The following is a 17,479-nucleotide window of genomic DNA, read 5'->3' as shown; positions in this document are numbered from 1 at the left end:
ATGCGGGCATGCACTTGCGCTTTCCTCCAGAGCGGTAGCAGCAGTGTCACGCAGTCCGCCGCGTGGATCAAAGGATCTATGGTTTTCCCTAGAGTCTTTCCCACGAGGCTTTCCCCCAGGGCTGTCCCACGTGCACACGTGGTGGGAGTCGATCCTCGGCTTGAACGTCAAGGCAGTGCAGGGAAAACAGGTTCCTCTGGAATGGACTGACACATCTGGGGGACTCTTGGAATGGTGGCATGACCCTGGAGTTCCTCTCGCCTTTCCTGTGGAGAGCGCCTCCTCTTGAGATGCGACGGGAACGCCGGGAATTCTTTCCCTACGAAACAGGGAAAGGATCCCTCATCTCGAGCTAGGAGGCGGAAACGGGGCTCCCCTGGATGTGTGCGGGACCCCACGTGCTTCCTCTCGAGTGGAGACGGGTATGTCGGGGAACTTCTTGAGATGCAGCAAGGGTGTGAAGGACCCTTTGGAAGTTCCATTGGTTAGACGTGATTAGCCTCGAGAAGCCTCAGCGGAAATGGGCCTCATCTCGCCTGGAGGGCAAAACCTCCTGGATTTTCTCGAGTTGCGGCAGGTGCTCTCGACTTACGACGGGGACCTCAGGGACCCGCTCTGGTGGCCTCAGGAAAGGCCAGTCCCCATGCGAGTTCCTCGGGGGCCTCTCGGGATTCCTCTCCCGTCGATGCCGGGGCCTAAGACCTTGTGTGGAGTCGGGGCCGGAACCTGAGGATTCCTCTCCAGTGCTGACATGGATCTTGGGGTACTTCTGGAGTCTCCCCAGGGCAGTCAGTCCTCGTCTCGAATGCGGGCATGCACTTGCGCTTTCCTCCAGAGCGGTAGCAGCAGTGTCACGCAGTCCGCCGCGTGGAGCAAAGGATCTATGGTTTTCCCTCGAGTCTTTCCCACGAGGCTTTCCCACGAGGCTTTCCCACAGGGCTGTCCCACGTGCACACGTGGTGGGAGTCGATCCTCGGCTTGAACGTCAAGGCAGTGCAGGGAAAACAGGTTCCTCTGGAATGGACTGACACATCTGGGGGACTCTTGGAATTGTGGCACGACCCTGGAGTTCCTCTCGCCTTTCCTGTTTAGAGCGCCTCCTCTGGAGATGCGACGGGAACGCCGGGAATTCTTTCCCTACGAAACAGGGAAAGGATCCCTCATCTCGAGCTAGGAGGCGGAAACGTGGCTCCCCTGGATGTGTGAGGGACCCCACGTGCTTCCTCTCGAGTGGAGACGGGTATGTCGGGGAACTTCTTGAGTTGCAGCAAGGGTGTGAAGCACCCTTTGGAAGTTCCAGTGGTTAGACGTGATTAGCCTCGAGAAGCCTCAGCGGAAATGGGCCTCATCTCGCCTGGAGGGCAAAACCTCCTGGATTTTCTCGAGTTGCGGCAGGTGCTCTCGACTTACGACGGGGACCTCAGGGACCCGCTCTGGTGGCCTCAGGAAAGGCCAGTCCCCATGCGAGTTCCTCGGGGGCCTCTCGGCATTCCTCTCCCGTCGATGCCGGGGCCTAAGACCTTGTGTGGAGTCGGGGCCGGAACCTGAGGATTCCTCTCCAGTACTGACATGGATCTTGGGGTACTTCTGGAGTCTCCCCAGGGGAGTCAGTCCTCGTCTCGAATGCGGGCATGCACTTGCGCTTTCCTCCAGAGCGGTAGCAGCAGTGTCACGCAGTCCGCCGCGTGGATCAAAGGATCTATGGTTTTCCCTCGAGTCTTTCCCACGAGGCTTTCCCACGAGGCTTTCCCACAGGGCTGTCCCACGTGCACACGTGGTGGGAGTCGATCCTCGGCTTGAACGTCAAGGCAGTGCAGGGAAAACAGGTTCCTCTGGAATGGACTGACACATCTGGGGGACTCTTGGAATGGTGGCACGACCCTGGAGTTCCTCTCGCCTTTCCTGTGGAGAGCGCCTCCACTTGAGATACGACGGGAACGCCGGGAATTCTTTCCCTACGAAACAGGGAAAGGATCCCTCATCTCGAGCTAGGAGGCGGAAACGGGGCTCCCCTGTATGTGTGCGGGACCCCACGTGCTTCCTCTCGAGTGGAGACGGGTATGTCGGGGAACTTCTTGAGTTGCAGCAAGGGTGTGAAGGACCCTTTGGAAGTTCCAGTGGTTAGACGTGATTAGCCTCGAGAAGCCTCAGCGGAAATGAGCCTTATCTTGCCTGGAGGGCAAAACCTCCTGGATTTTCTCGAGTTGCGGCAGGTGCTCTCGAATTACGACGGGGACCTCAGGGACCCGCTCTGGTGGCCTCAGGAAAGGCCAGTCCCCATGCGAGTTCCTCGGGGGCCTCTCGGGATTCCTCTCCCGTCGATGCCGGGGCCTAAGACCTTGTGTGGAGTCGGGGCCGGAACCTGAGGATTCCTCTCCAGTGCTGACATGGATCTTGGGGTACTTCTGGAGTCTCCCCAGGGGAGTCAGTCCTCGTCTCGAATGCGGGCATGCACTTGCGCTTTCCTCCAGAGCGGTAGCAGCAGTGTCACGCAGTCCGCCGCGTGGATCAAAGGATCTATGTTTTTCCCTCGAGTCTTTCCCACGAGGCTTTCTCACGAGGCTTTCCCACAGGGCTGTCCCACGTGCACACGTGGTGGGAGTCGATCCTCGGCTTGAACGTCGTCAAGGCAGTGCAGGGAAAACAGGTTCCTCTGGAATGGACTGACACATCTGGGGGACTCTTGGAATGGTGGCACGACCCTGGAGTTCCTCTCGCCTTTCCTGTGGAGAGCGCCTCCTCTTGAGATGCGACGGGAACGCCGGGAATTCTTTCCCTACGAAACAGGGAAAGGATCCCTCATCTCGAGCTAGGAGGCGGAAACGGGGCTCCCCTGGATGTGTGCGGGACCCCACGTGCTTCCTCTCGAGTGGAGACGGGTATGTCGGGGAACTTCTTGAGTTGCAGCAAGAGTGTGAAGGACCCTTTGGAAGTTCCAGTGGTTAGACGTGATTAGCCTCGAGAAGCCTCAGCGGAAATGGGCCTCATCTCGCCTGGAGGGCAAAACCTCCTGGATTTTCTCGAGTTGCGGCAGGTGCTCTCGACTTACGACGGGGACCTCAGGGACCCGCTCTGGTGGCCTCAGGAAAGGCCAGTCCCCAGGCGAGTTCCTCGGGGGCCTCTCGGGATTCCTCTCCCGTCCATGCCGGGGCCTAAGACCTTGTGTGGAGTCGGGGCCGGAACCTGAGGATTCCTCTCCAGTGCTGACATGGATCTTGGGGTACTTCTGGTGTCTCCCCAGGGGAGTCAGTCCTCTTCTCGAATGCGGGCATGCACTTGCGCTTCCCTCCAGAGCGGTAGCAGCAGTGTCACGCAGTCTGCAACGTGGATCAAAGGATCTATTGTTTTCCCTAGAGTCTTTCCAACGAGGCTTTCCCACGAGGCTTTCCCACAGGGCTGTCCCACGTGCACACGTGGTGGGAGTCGATCCTCGGCTTGAACGTCAAGGCAGTGCAGGGAAAACAGGTTCCTCTGGAATGGACTGACACATCTGGGGGTCTCTTGGAATGGTGCCACGACCCTGGAGTTCCTCTCGCCTTTCCTGTGGAGAGCGCCTCCTCTTGAGATGCGATGGGAACGCCGGGAATTCTTTCCCTACGAAACAGGGAAAGGATCACTCATCTCGAGCTAGGAGGCGGAAACGGGGCTCCCCTGGATGTGTGCGGGACCCCACGTGCTTCCTCTCGAGTGGATACGGGTATGTCGCGGAACTGCTTGAGTTGCAGCAATTGTGTGAAGGACCCTTTGGAAGTTCCAGTTGTTAGACGTGATTAGCCTAGAGTTGCCTCAGCGGAAATGGGCCTCATCTCGCCTGGAGGGCAAAACCTACTGGATTTTCTCGAGTTGCGGTAGGTGCTCTCGACTTACGATGGGGACCTCAGGGACCCGCTCTGGTGGCCTCAGGAAAGGCCAGTCCCCATGCGAGTTCCTCGGGGGCGTCTCGGGATTCCTCTCCCGTCGGTGCCGGGGCCTAAGACCTTGTGTGGAGTCGGGGCCGGAACCTGAGGATTCCTCTCCAGTGCTGACATGGATCTTGGGGTACTTCTGGAGTCTCCCCAGGGGAGTCAGTCCTCGTCTCGAATGCGGACATGCACTTGCACTTTCCTCCAGAGCGGTAGCAGCAGTGTCACGCAGTCCGCCGCGTGGATCAAAGGATCTATGGTTTTCCCTCGAGTCTTTCCCACGAGGCTTTCCCACGAGGCTTTCCCACAGGGCTGTCCCACGTGCACACGTGGTGGGAGTGGATCCTCGGCTTGAACGTCAAGGCAGTGCAGGGAAAACAGGTTCCTCTGGAATGGACTGACACATCTGGGGGACTCTTGGAATGGTGGCACGACCCTGGAGTTCCTCTCGCCTTTCCTGTGGAGAGCGCCTCCTCTTGAGATACGACGGGAACGCCGGGAATTCTTTCCCTACGAAACAGGGAAAGGATCCCTCATCTCGAGCTAGGAGGCGGAAACGGGGCTCACCTGGATGTGTGCGGGACCCCACGTGCTTCCTCTCGAGTGGAGACGGGTATGTCGGGGAACTTCTTGAGTTGCAGCAAGGGTGTGAAGGACCCTTTGGAAGTTCCAGTGGTTAGACGTGATTAGCCTCGAGAAGCCTCAGCGGAAATGGGCCTCATCTCGCCTGGAGGGCAAAACCTCCTGGATTTTCACGAGTTGCCGCAGGTGCTCTCGACTTACGACGGGGACCTCAGGGACCCGCTCTGGTGGCCTCAGGAAAGGCCAGTCCCCATGCGAGTTCCTCGGGGGCGTCTCGGGATTCCTCTCCCGTCGATGCCGGGACCTAAGACCTTGTGTGGAGTCGGGGCCGGAACCTGAGGATTCCTCTCCAGTGCTGACATGGATCTTGGGGTACTTCTGGAGTCTCCCCAGGGGAGTCAGTCCTCGTCTCGAATGCGGGCATGCACTTGCGCTTTCCTCCAGAGCGGTAGCAGCAGTGTCACGCAGTCCGCCGCGTGGATCAAAGGATCTATGGTTTTCCCTAGAGTCTTTCCCACGAGGCTTTCCCCCAGGGCTGTCCCACGTGCACACGTGGTGGGAGTCGATCCTCGGCTTGAACGTCAAGGCAGTGCAGGGAAAACAGGTTCCTCTGGAATGGACTGACACATCTTGGGGACTCTTGGAATGGTGGCATGACCCTGGAGTTCCTCTCGCCTTTCCTGTGGAGAGCGCCTCCTCTTGAGATGCGACGGGAACGCCGGGAATTCTTTCCCTACGAAACAGGGAAAGGATCCCTCATCTCGAGCTAGGAGGCGGAAACGGGGCTCCCCTGGATGTGTGCGGGACCCCACGTGCTTCCTCTCGAGTGGAGACGGGTATGTCGGGGAACTTCTTGAGATGCAGCAAGGGTGTGAAGGACCCTTTGGAAGTTCCATTGGTTAGACGTGATTAGCCTCGAGAAGCCTCAGCGGAAATGGGCCTCATCTCGCCTGGAGGGCAAAACCTCCTGGATTTTCTCGAGTTGCGGCAGGTGCTCTCGACTTACGACGGGGACCTCAGGGACCCGCTCTGGTGGCCTCAGGAAAGGCCAGTCCCCATGCGAGTTCCTCGGGGGCCTCTCGGGATTCCTCTCCCGTCGATGCCGGGGCCTAAGACCTTGTGTGGAGTCGGGGCCGGAACCTGAGGATTCCTCTCCAGTGCTGACATGGATCTTGGGGTACTTCTGGAGTCTCCCCAGGGCAGTCAGTCCTCGTCTCGAATGCGGGCATGCACTTGCGCTTTCCTCCAGAGCGGTAGCAGCAGTGTCACGCAGTCCGCCGCGTGGAGCAAAGGATCTATGGTTTTCCCTCGAGTCTTTCCCACGAGGCTTTCCCACGAGGCTTTCCCACAGGGCTGTCCCACGTGCACACGTGGTGGGAGTCGATCCTCGGCTTGAACGTCAAGGCAGTGCAGGGAAAACAGGTTCCTCTGGAATGGACTGACACATCTGGGGGACTCTTGGAATTGTGGCACGACCCTGGAGTTCCTCTCGCCTTTCCTGTTTAGAGCGCCTCCTCTGGAGATGCGACGGGAACGCCGGGAATTCTTTCCCTACGAAACAGGGAAAGGATCCCTCATCTCGAGCTAGGAGGCGGAAACGTGGCTCCCCTGGATGTGTGAGGGACCCCACGTGCTTCCTCTCGAGTGGAGACGGGTATGTCGGGGAACTTCTTGAGTTGCAGCAAGGGTGTGAAGCACCCTTTGGAAGTTCCAGTGGTTAGACGTGATTAACCTCGAGAAGCCTCAGCGGAAATGGGCCTCATCTCGCCTGGAGGGCAAAACCTCCTGGATTTTCTCGAGTTGCGGCAGGTGCTCTCGACTTACGACGGGGACCTCAGGGACCCGCTCTGGTGGCCTCAGGAAAGGCCAGTCCCCATGCGAGTTCCTCGGGGGCCTCTCGGCATTCCTCTCCCGTCGATGCCGGGGCCTAAGACCTTGTGTGGAGTCGGGGCCGGAACCTGAGGATTCCTCTCCAGTACTGACATGGATCTTGGGGTACTTCTGGAGTCTCCCCAGGGGAGTCAGTCCTCGTCTCGAATGCGGGCATGCACTTGCGCTTTCCTCCAGAGCGGTAGCAGCAGTGTCACGCAGTCCGCCGCGTGGATCAAAGGATCTATGGTTTTCCCTCGAGTCTTTCCCACGAGGCTTTCCCACGAGGCTTTCCCACAGGGCTGTCCCACGTGCACACGTGGTGGGAGTCGATCCTCGGCTTGAACGTCAAGGCAGTGCAGGGAAAACAGGTTCCTCTGGAATGGACTGACACATCTGGGGGACTCTTGGAATGGTGGCACGACCCTGGAGTTCCTCTCGCCTTTCCTGTGGAGAGCGCCTCCACTTGAGATACGACGGGAACGCCGGGAATTCTTTCCCTACGAAACAGGGAAAGGATCCCTCATCTCGAGCTAGGAGGCGGAAACGGGGCTCCCCTGTATGTGTGCGGGACCCCACGTGCTTCCTCTCGAGTGGAGACGGGTATGTCGGGGAACTTCTTGAGTTGCAGCAAGGGTGTGAAGGACCCTTTGGAAGTTCCAGTGGTTAGACGTGATTAGCCTCGAGAAGCCTCATCGGAAATGAGCCTTATCTTGCCTGGAGGGCAAAACGTCCTGGATTTTCTCGAGTTGCGGCAGGTGCTCTCGACTTACGACGGGGACCTCAGGGACCCGCTCTGGTGGCCTCAGGAAAGGCCAGTCCCCATGCGAGTTCCTCGGGGGCCTCTCGGGATTCCTCTCCCGTCGATGCCGGGGCCTAAGACCTTGTGTGGAGTCGGGGCCGGAACCTGAGGATTCCTCTCCAGTGCTGACATGGATCTTGGGGTACTTCTGGAGTCTCCCCAGGGGAGTCAGTCCTCGTCTCGAATGCGGGCATGCACTTGCGCTTTCCTCCAGAGCGGTAGCAGCAGTGTCACGCAGTCCGCCGCGTGGATCAAAGGATCTATGTTTTTCCCTCGAGTCTTTTCCACGAGGCTTTCTCACGAGGCTTTCCCACAGGGCTGTCCCACGTGCACACGTGGTGGGAGTCGATCCTCGGCTTGAACGTCGTCAAGGCAGTGCAGGGAAAACAGGTTCCTCTGGAATGGACTGACACATCTGGGGGACTCTTGGAATGGTGGCACGACCCTGGAGTTCCTCTCGCCTTTCCTGTGGAGAGCGCCTCCTCTTGAGATGCGACGGGAACGCCGGGAATTCTTTCCCTACGAAACAGGGAAAGGATCCCTCATCTCGAGCTAGGAGGCGGAAACGGGGCTCCCCTGGATGTGTGCGGGACCCCACGTGCTTCCTCTCGAGTGGAGACGGGTATGTCGGGGAACTTCTTGAGTTGCAGCAAGAGTGTGAAGGACCCTTTGGAAGTTCCAGTGGTTAGACGTGATTAGCCTCGAGAAGCCTCAGCGGAAATGGGCCTCATCTCGCCTGGAGGGCAAAACCTCCTGGATTTTCTCGAGTTGCGGCAGGTGCTCTCGACTTACGACGGGGACCTCAGGGACCCGCTCTGGTGGCCTCAGGAAAGGCCAGTCCCCAGGCGAGTTCCTCGGGGGCCTCTCGGGATTCCTCTCCCGTCCATGCCGGGGCCTAAGACCTTGTGTGGAGTCGGGGCCGGAACCTGAGGATTCCTCTCCAGTGCTGACATGGATCTTGGGGTACTTCTGGTGTCTCCCCAGGGGAGTCAGTCCTCTTCTCGAATGCGGGCATGCACTTGCGCTTCCCTCCAGAGCGGTAGCAGCAGTGTCACGCAGTCTGCAACGTGGATCAAAGGATCTATTGTTTTCCCTAGAGTCTTTCCAACGAGGCTTTCCCACGAGGCTTTCCCACAGGGCTGTCCCACGTGCACACGTGGTGGGAGTCGATCCTCGGCTTGAACGTCAAGGCAGTGCAGGGAAAACAGGTTCCTCTGGAATGGACTGACACATCTGGGGGTCTCTTGGAATGGTGCCACGACCCTGGAGTTCCTCTCGCCTTTCCTGTGGAGAGCGCCTCCTCTTGAGATGCGATGGGAACGCCGGGAATTCTTTCCCTACGAAACAGGGAAAGGATCACTCATCTCGAGCTAGGAGGCGGAAACGGGGCTCCCCTGGATGTGTGCGGGACCCCACGTGCTTCCTCTCGAGTGGATACGGGTATGTCGCGGAACTGCTTGAGTTGCAGCAATTGTGTGAAGGACCCTTTGGAAGTTCCAGTTGTTAGACGTGATTAGCCTAGAGTTGCCTCAGCGGAAATGGGCCTCATCTCGCCTGGAGGGCAAAACCTACTGGATTTTCTCGAGTTGCGGTAGGTGCTCTCGACTTACGATGGGGACCTCAGGGACCCGCTCTGGTGGCCTCAGGAAAGGCCAGTCCCCATGCGAGTTCCTCGGGGGCGTCTCGGGATTCCTCTCCCGTCGGTGCCGGGGCCTAAGACCTTGTGTGGAGTCGGGGCCGGAACCTGAGGATTCCTCTCCAGTGCTGACATGGATCTTGGGGTACTTCTGGAGTCTCCCCAGGGGAGTCAGTCCTCGTCTCGAATGCGGACATGCACTTGCACTTTCCTCCAGAGCGGTAGCAGCAGTGTCACGCAGTCCGCCGCGTGGATCAAAGGATCTATGGTTTTCCCTCGAGTCTTTCCCACGAGGCTTTCCCACGAGGCTTTCCCACAGGGCTGTCCCACGTGCACACGTGGTGGGAGTGGATCCTCGGCTTGAACGTCAAGGCAGTGCAGGGAAAACAGGTTCCTCTGGAATGGACTGACACATCTGGGGGACTCTTGGAATGGTGGCACGACCCTGGAGTTCCTCTCGCCTTTCCTGTGGAGAGCGCCTCCTCTTGAGATACGACGGGAACGCCGGGAATTCTTTCCCTACGAAACAGGGAAAGGATCCCTCATCTCGAGCTAGGAGGCGGAAACGGGGCTCACCTAGATGTGTGCGGGACCCCACGTGCTTCCTCTCGAGTGGAGACGGGTATGTCGGGGAACTTCTTGAGTTGCAGCAAGGGTGTGAAGGACCCTTTGGAAGTTCCAGTGGTTAGACGTGATTAGCCTCGAGAAGCCTCAGCGGAAATGGGCCTCATCTCGCCTGGAGGGCAAAACCTCCTGGATTTTCACGAGTTGCCGCAGGTGCTCTCGACTTACGACGGGGACCTCAGGGACCCGCTCTGGTGGCCTCAGGAAAGGCCAGTCCCCATGCGAGTTCCTCGGGGGCCTCTCGGGATTCCTCTCCCGTCGATGCCGGGACCTAAGACCTTGTGTGGAGTCGGGGCCGGAACCTGAGGATTCCTCTCCAGTGCTGACATGGATCTTGGGGTACTTCTGGAGTCTCCCCAGGGGAGTCAGTCCTCGTCTCGAATGCGGGCATGCACTTGCGCTTTCCTCCAGAGCGGTAGCAGCAGTGTCACGCAGTCCGCCGCGTGGATCAAAGGATCTATGGTTTTCCCTAGAGTCTTTCCCACGAGGCTTTCCCCCAGGGCTGTCCCACGTGCACACGTGGTGGGAGTCGATCCTCGGCTTGAACGTCAAGGCAGTGCAGGGAAAACAGGTTCCTCTGGAATGGACTGACACATCTTGGGGACTCTTGGAATGGTGGCATGACCCTGGAGTTCCTCTCGCCTTTCCTGTGGAGAGCGCCTCCTCTTGAGATGCGACGGGAACGCCGGGAATTCTTTCCCTACGAAACAGGGAAAGGATCCCTCATCTCGAGCTAGGAGGCGGAAACGGGGCTCCCCTGGATGTGTGCGGGACCCCACGTGCTTCCTCTCGAGTGGAGACGGGTATGTCGGGGAACTTCTTGAGATGCAGCAAGGGTGTGAAGGACCCTTTGGAAGTTCCATTGGTTAGACGTGATTAGCCTCGAGAAGCCTCAGCGGAAATGGGCCTCATCTCGCCTGGAGGGCAAAACCTCCTGGATTTTCTCGAGTTGCGGCAGGTGCTCTCGACTTACGACGGGGACCTCAGGGACCCGCTCTGGTGGCCTCAGGAAAGGCCAGTCCCCATGCGAGTTCCTCGGGGGCCTCTCGGGATTCCTCTCCCGTCGATGCCGGGGCCTAAGACCTTGTGTGGAGTCGGGGCCGGAACCTGAGGATTCCTCTCCAGTGCTGACATGGATCTTGGGGTACTTCTGGAGTCTCCCCAGGGCAGTCAGTCCTCGTCTCGAATGCGGGCATGCACTTGCGCTTTCCTCCAGAGCGGTAGCAGCAGTGTCACGCAGTCCGCCGCGTGGAGCAAAGGATCTATGGTTTTCCCTCGAGTCTTTCCCACGAGGCTTTCCCACGAGGCTTTCCCACAGGGCTGTCCCACGTGCACACGTGGTGGGAGTCGATCCTCGGCTTGAACGTCAAGGCAGTGCAGGGAAAACAGGTTCCTCTGGAATGGACTGACACATCTGGGGGACTCTTGGAATTGTGGCACGACCCTGGAGTTCCTCTCGCCTTTCCTGTTTAGAGCGCCTCCTCTGGAGATGCGACGGGAACGCCGGGAATTCTTTCCCTACGAAACAGGGAAAGGATCCCTCATCTCGAGCTAGGAGGCGGAAACGTGGCTCCCCTGGATGTGTGAGGGACCCCACGTGCTTCCTCTCGAGTGGAGACGGGTATGTCGGGGAACTTCTTGAGTTGCAGCAAGGGTGTGAAGCACCCTTTGGAAGTTCCAGTGGTTAGACGTGATTAGCCTCGAGAAGCCTCAGCGGAAATGGGCCTCATCTCGCCTGGAGGGCAAAACCTCCTGGATTTTCTCGAGTTGCGGCAGGTGCTCTCGACTTACGACGGGGACCTCAGGGACCCGCTCTGGTGGCCTCAGGAAAGGCCAGTCCCCATGCGAGTTCCTCGGGGGCCTCTCGGCATTCCTCTCCCGTCGATGCCGGGGCCTAAGACCTTGTGTGGAGTCGGGGCCGGAACCTGAGGATTCCTCTCCAGTACTGACATGGATCTTGGGGTACTTCTGGAGTCTCCCCAGGGGAGTCAGTCCTCGTCTCGAATGCGGGCATGCACTTGCGCTTTCCTCCAGAGCGGTAGCAGCAGTGTCACGCAGTCCGCCGCGTGGATCAAAGGATCTATGGTTTTCCCTCGAGTCTTTCCCACGAGGCTTTCCCACGAGGCTTTCCCACAGGGCTGTCCCACGTGCACACGTGGTGGGAGTCGATCCTCGGCTTGAACGTCAAGGCAGTGCAGGGAAAACAGGTTCCTCTGGAATGGACTGACACATCTGGGGGACTCTTGGAATGGTGGCACGACCCTGGAGTTCCTCTCGCCTTTCCTGTGGAGAGCGCCTCCACTTGAGATACGACGGGAACGCCGGGAATTCTTTCCCTACGAAACAGGGAAAGGATCCCTCATCTCGAGCTAGGAGGCGGAAACGGGGCTCCCCTGTATGTGTGCGGGACCCCACGTGCTTCCTCTCGAGTGGAGACGGGTATGTCGGGGAACTTCTTGAGTTGCAGCAAGGGTGTGAAGGACCCTTTGGAAGTTCCAGTGGTTAGACGTGATTAGCCTCGAGAAGCCTCATCGGAAATGAGCCTTATCTTGCCTGGAGGGCAAAACCTCCTGGATTTTCTCGAGTTGCGGCAGGTGCTCTCGAATTACGACGGGGACCTCAGGGACCCGCTCTGGTGGCCTCAGGAAAGGCCAGTCCCCATGCGAGTTCCTCGGGGGCCTCTCGGGATTCCTCTCCCGTCGATGCCGGGGCCTAAGACCTTGTGTGGAGTCGGGGCCGGAACCTGAGGATTCCTCTCCAGTGCTGACATGGATCTTGGGGTACTTCTGGAGTCTCCCCAGGGGAGTCAGTCCTCGTCTCGAATGCGGGCATGCACTTGCGCTTTCCTCCAGAGCGGTAGCAGCAGTGTCACGCAGTCCGCCGCGTGGATCAAAGGATCTATGTTTTTCCCTCGAGTCTTTCCCACGAGGCTTTCTCACGAGGCTTTCCCACAGGGCTGTCCCACGTGCACACGTGGTGGGAGTCGATCCTCGGCTTGAACGTCGTCAAGGCAGTGCAGGGAAAACAGGTTCCTCTGGAATGGACTGACACATCTGGGGGACTCTTGGAATGGTGGCACGACCCTGGAGTTCCTCTCGCCTTTCCTGTGGAGAGCGCCTCCTCTTGAGATGCGACGGGAACGCCGGGAATTCTTTCCCTACGAAACAGGGAAAGGATCCCTCATCTCGAGCTAGGAGGCGGAAACGGGGCTCCCCTGGATGTGTGCGGGACCCCACGTGCTTCCTCTCGAGTGGAGACGGGTATGTCGGGGAACTTCTTGAGTTGCAGCAAGAGTGTGAAGGACCCTTTGGAAGTTCCAGTGGTTAGACGTGATTAGCCTCGAGAAGCCTCAGCGGAAATGGGCCTCATCTCGCCTGGAGGGCAAAACCTCCTGGATTTTCTCGAGTTGCGGCAGGTGCTCTCGACTTACGACGGGGACCTCAGGGACCCGCTCTGGTGGCCTCAGGAAAGGCCAGTCCCCAGGCGAGTTCCTCGGGGGCCTCTCGGGATTCCTCTCCCGTCCATGCCGGGGCCTAAGACCTTGTGTGGAGTCGGGGCCGGAACCTGAGGATTCCTCTCCAGTGCTGACATGGATCTTGGGGTACTTCTGGTGTCTCCCCAGGGGAGTCAGTCCTCTTCTCGAATGCGGGCATGCACTTGCGCTTCCCTCCAGAGCGGTAGCAGCAGTGTCACGCAGTCTGCAACGTGGATCAAAGGATCTATTGTTTTCCCTAGAGTCTTTCCAACGAGGCTTTCCCACGAGGCTTTCCCACAGGGCTGTCCCACGTGCACACGTGGTGGGAGTCGATCCTCGGCTTGAACGTCAAGGCAGTGCAGGGAAAACAGGTTCCTCTGGAATGGACTGACACATCTGGGGGTCTCTTGGAATGGTGCCACGACCCTGGAGTTCCTCTCGCCTTTCCTGTGGAGAGCGCCTCCTCTTGAGATGCGATGGGAACGCCGGGAATTCTTTCCCTACGAAACAGGGAAAGGATCACTCATCTCGAGCTAGGAGGCGGAAACGGGGCTCCCCTGGATGTGTGCGGGACCCCACGTGCTTCCTCTCGAGTGGATACGGGTATGTCGCGGAACTGCTTGAGTTGCAGCAATTGTGTGAAGGACCCTTTGGAAGTTCCAGTTGTTAGACGTGATTAGCCTAGAGTTGCCTCAGCGGAAATGGGCCTCATCTCGCCTGGAGGGCAAAACCTACTGGATTTTCTCGAGTTGCGGTAGGTGCTCTCGACTTACGATGGGGACCTCAGGGACCCGCTCTGGTGGCCTCAGGAAAGGCCAGTCCCCATGCGAGTTCCTCGGGGGCCTCTCGGCATTCCTCTCCCGTCGATGCCGGGGCCTAAGACCTTGTGTGGGTCGGGGCCGGATCCTGAGGATTCCTCTCCAGTGCTGACATGGATCTTGGGGTACTTCTGGAGTCTCCCCAGGGGAGTCAGTCCTCGTCTCGAATTCGGGCATGCACTTGCGCTTTCCTCCAGAGCGGTAGCAGCAGTGTCACGCAGTCCGCCCCGTGGATCAAAGGATCTATGGTTTTCCCTCGAGTCTTTCCCACGAAGCTTTCCCACGAGGCTTTCCCACAGGGCTGTCCCACGTGCACACGTGGTGGGAGTGGATCCTCGGCTTGAACGTCAAGGCAGTGCAGGGAAAAAAGGTTCCTCTGGAATGGACTGACACATCTGGGGGACTCTTGGAATGGTGGCACGACCCTGGAGTTCCTCTCGCCTTTCCTGTGGAGAGCGCCTCCTCTTGAGATGCGACGGGAACGCCGGGAATTCTTTCCCTACGAAACAGGGAAAGGATCCCTCATCTCGAGCTAGGAGGCGGAAACGGGGCTCCCCTGGATGTGTGCGGGACACCACGTGCTTCCTCTCGAGTGGAGACGGGTATGTCGGGGATCTTCTTGAGTTGCAGCAAGGGTGTGAAGGACCCTTTGGAAGTTCCAGTGGTTAGAAGTGATTAGCCTCGAGAACCCTCAGCGGAAATGGGCCTCATCTCGCCTGGAGGGCAAAACCTCCTGGATTTTCTCGAGTTGCGGCAGGTGCTCTCGACTTACGACGGGGACCTCAGGGACCCGCTCTGGTGGCCTCAGGAAAGGCCAGTCCCCATGCGAGTTCCTCGGGGGCCTCTCGGGATTCCTCTCCCGTCGATGCCGGGGCCTAAGACCTTGTGTGGAGTCGGGGCCGGAACCTGAGGATTCCTCTCCAGTGCTGACATGGATCTTCGGGTAATTCTGGAGTCTCCCCAGGGGAGTCAGTCCTCGTCTCGAATGCGGGCATGCACTTGCGCTTTCCTCCAGAGCGGTAGCAGCAGTGTCACGCAGTCCGCCGCGTGGATCAAAGGATCTATGGTTTTCCCTCGAGTCTTTCCCACGAGGCTTTCCCACGAGGCTTTCCCACAGGGCTGTCCCACGTGCACACGTGGTGGGAGTCGATCCTCGGCTTGAACGTCAAGGCAGTGCAGGGAAAACAGGTTCCTCTGGAATGGACTGACACATCTGGGGGACTCTTGGAATGGTGGCATGACCCTGGAGTTCCTCTCGCCTTTCCTGTGGAGAGCGCCTCCTCTGGAGATGCGACGGGAACGCCGGGAATTCTTTCCCTACGAAACAGGGAAAGGATCCCTCATCTCGAGGTAGGAGGCGGAAACGTGGCTCCCCTGGATGTGTGCGGGACCCCACGTGCTTCCTCTCGAGTGGAGACGGGTATGTCGGGGAACTTCTTGAGTTGCAGCAAGGGTGTGAAGCACCCTTTGGAAGTTCCAGTGGTTAGACGTGATTAGCCTCGAGAAGCCTCAGCGGAAATGGGCCTCATCTCGCCTGGAGGGCAAAACCTCCTGGATTTTCTCGAGTTGCGGCAGGTGCTCTCGACTTACGACGGGGACCTCAGGGACCCGCTCTGGTGGCCTCAGGAAAGGCCAGTCCCCATGCGAGTTCCTCGGGGGCGTCTCGGGATTCCTCTCCCGTCGGTGCCGGGGCCTAAGACCTTGTGTGGAGTCGGGGCCGGAACCTGAGGATTCCTCTCCAGTGCTGACATGGATCTTGGGGTACTTCTGGAGTCTCCCCAGGGCAGTCAGTCCTCGTCTCGAATGCGGACATGCACTTGCGCTTTCCTCCAGAGCGGTAGCAGCAGTGTCACGCAGTCCGCCGCGTGGATCAAAGGATCTATGGTTTTCCCTCGAGTCTTTCCCACGAGGCTTTCCCACGAGGCTTTCCCACAGGGCTGTCCCACGTGCACACGTGGTGGGAGTCGATCCTTGGCTTGAACGTCAAGGCAGTGCAGGGAAAACAGGTTCCTCTGGAATGGACTGACACATCTGGGGGACTCTTGGAATGGTGGCACGACCCTGGAGTTCCTCTCGCCTTTCCTGTGGAGAGCGCCTCCTCTTGAGATGCGACGGGAACGCCGGGAATTCTTTCCCTACGAAACAGGGAAAGGATCCCTCATCTCGAGCTAGGAGGCGGAAACGGGTCTCCCCTGGATGTGTGCGGGACCCCACGTGCTTCCTCTCGAGTGGAGACGGGTATGTCGGGGAACTTCTTGAGATGCAGCAAGGGTGTGAAGGACCCTTTGGAAGTTCCAGTGGTTAGACGTGATTAGCCTCGAGAAGCCTCAGCGGAAATGGGCCTCATCTCGCCTGGAGGGCAAAACCTCCTGGATTTTCTCGAGTTGCGGCAGGTGCTCTCGACTTACGACGGGGACCTCAGGGACCCGCTCTGGTGGCCTCAGGAAAGGCCAGTCCCCATGCGAGTTCCTCGGGGGCCTCTCGGGATTCCTCTCCCGTCGATGCCGGGGCCTAAGACCTTGTGTGGAGTCGGGGCCGGAACCTGAGGATTCCTCTCCAGTGCTGACATGGATCTTCGGGTAATTCTGGAGTCTCCCCAGGGGAGTCAGTCCTCGTCTCGAATATGGGCATGCACTTGCGCTTTCCTCCAGAGCGGTAGCAGCAGTGTCACGCAGTCCGCCGCGTGGATCAAAGAATCTATGGTTTTCCCTCGAGTCTTTCCCACGAGGCTTTCCCACGAGGCTTTCCCACAGGGCTGTCCCACGTGCACACGTGGTGGGAGTCGATCCTCGGCTTGAACGTCAAGGCAGTGCAGGGAAAACAGGTTCCTCTGGAATGGACTGACACATCTGGGGGACTCTTGGAATGGTGGCACGACCCTGGAGTTCCTCTCGCCTTTCCTGTGGAGAGCGCCTCCTCTTGAGATGCGACGGGAACGCCGGGAATTCTTTCCCTACGAAACAGGGAAAGGATCCCTCATCTCGAGCTAGGAGGCGGAAACGGGGCTCCCCTGGATGTGTGCGGGACCCCACGTGCTTCCTCTCGAGTGGAGACGGGTATGTCGGGGAACATCTTGAGTTGCAGCAAGGGTGTGAAGGACCCTTTGGAAGTTCCAGTGGTTAGACGTGATTAGCCTCGAGAAGCCTCAGCGGAAATGGGCCTCATCTCGCCTGGAGGGCAAAACGTCCTGGATTTTCTCGAGTTGCGGCAGGTGCTCTCGACTTACGACGGGGACCTCAGGGACCCGCTCTGGTGGCCTCAGGAAAGGCCAGTCCCCATGCGAGTTCCTCGGGGGCCTCTCGGGATTCCTCTCCCGTCGATGCCGGGGCCTAAGACCTTGTGTGGAGTCGGGGCCGGAACCTGAGGATTCCTCTCCAGTGCTGACATGGATCTTGGGGTACTTCTGGAGTCTCCCCAGGGGAGTCAGTCCTCGACTCGAATGCGGGCATGCACTTGCGCTTTCCTCCAGAGCGGTAGCAGCAGTGTCACGCAGTCCGCCGCGGGGATCAAAGGATCTATGGCTTTCCCTCGAGTCTTTCCCACGAGGCTTTCCCACGAGGCTTTCCCACAGGGCTGTCCCACGTGCACACGTGGTGGGAGTCGATCCTCGGCTTGAACGTCAAGGCAGTGCAGGGAAAACAGGTTCCTCTGGAATGGACTGACACATCTGGGGGTCTCTTGGAATGGTGCCACGACCCTGGAGTTCCTCTCGCCTTTCCTGTGGAGAGCGCCTCCTCTTGAGATGCGATGGGAACGCCGGGAATTCTTTCC

The sequence above is a fragment of the Ovis canadensis genome, chromosome 11 (genome assembly GCF_042477335.2).
Source record: "Ovis canadensis isolate MfBH-ARS-UI-01 breed Bighorn chromosome 11, ARS-UI_OviCan_v2, whole genome shotgun sequence".
Classification (NCBI taxonomy): Eukaryota; Metazoa; Chordata; class Mammalia; order Artiodactyla; family Bovidae; genus Ovis; species Ovis canadensis.
The sequence above is the reverse complement of the archived record's forward strand: the minus strand, read 5'-3'. Positions refer to the sequence as shown.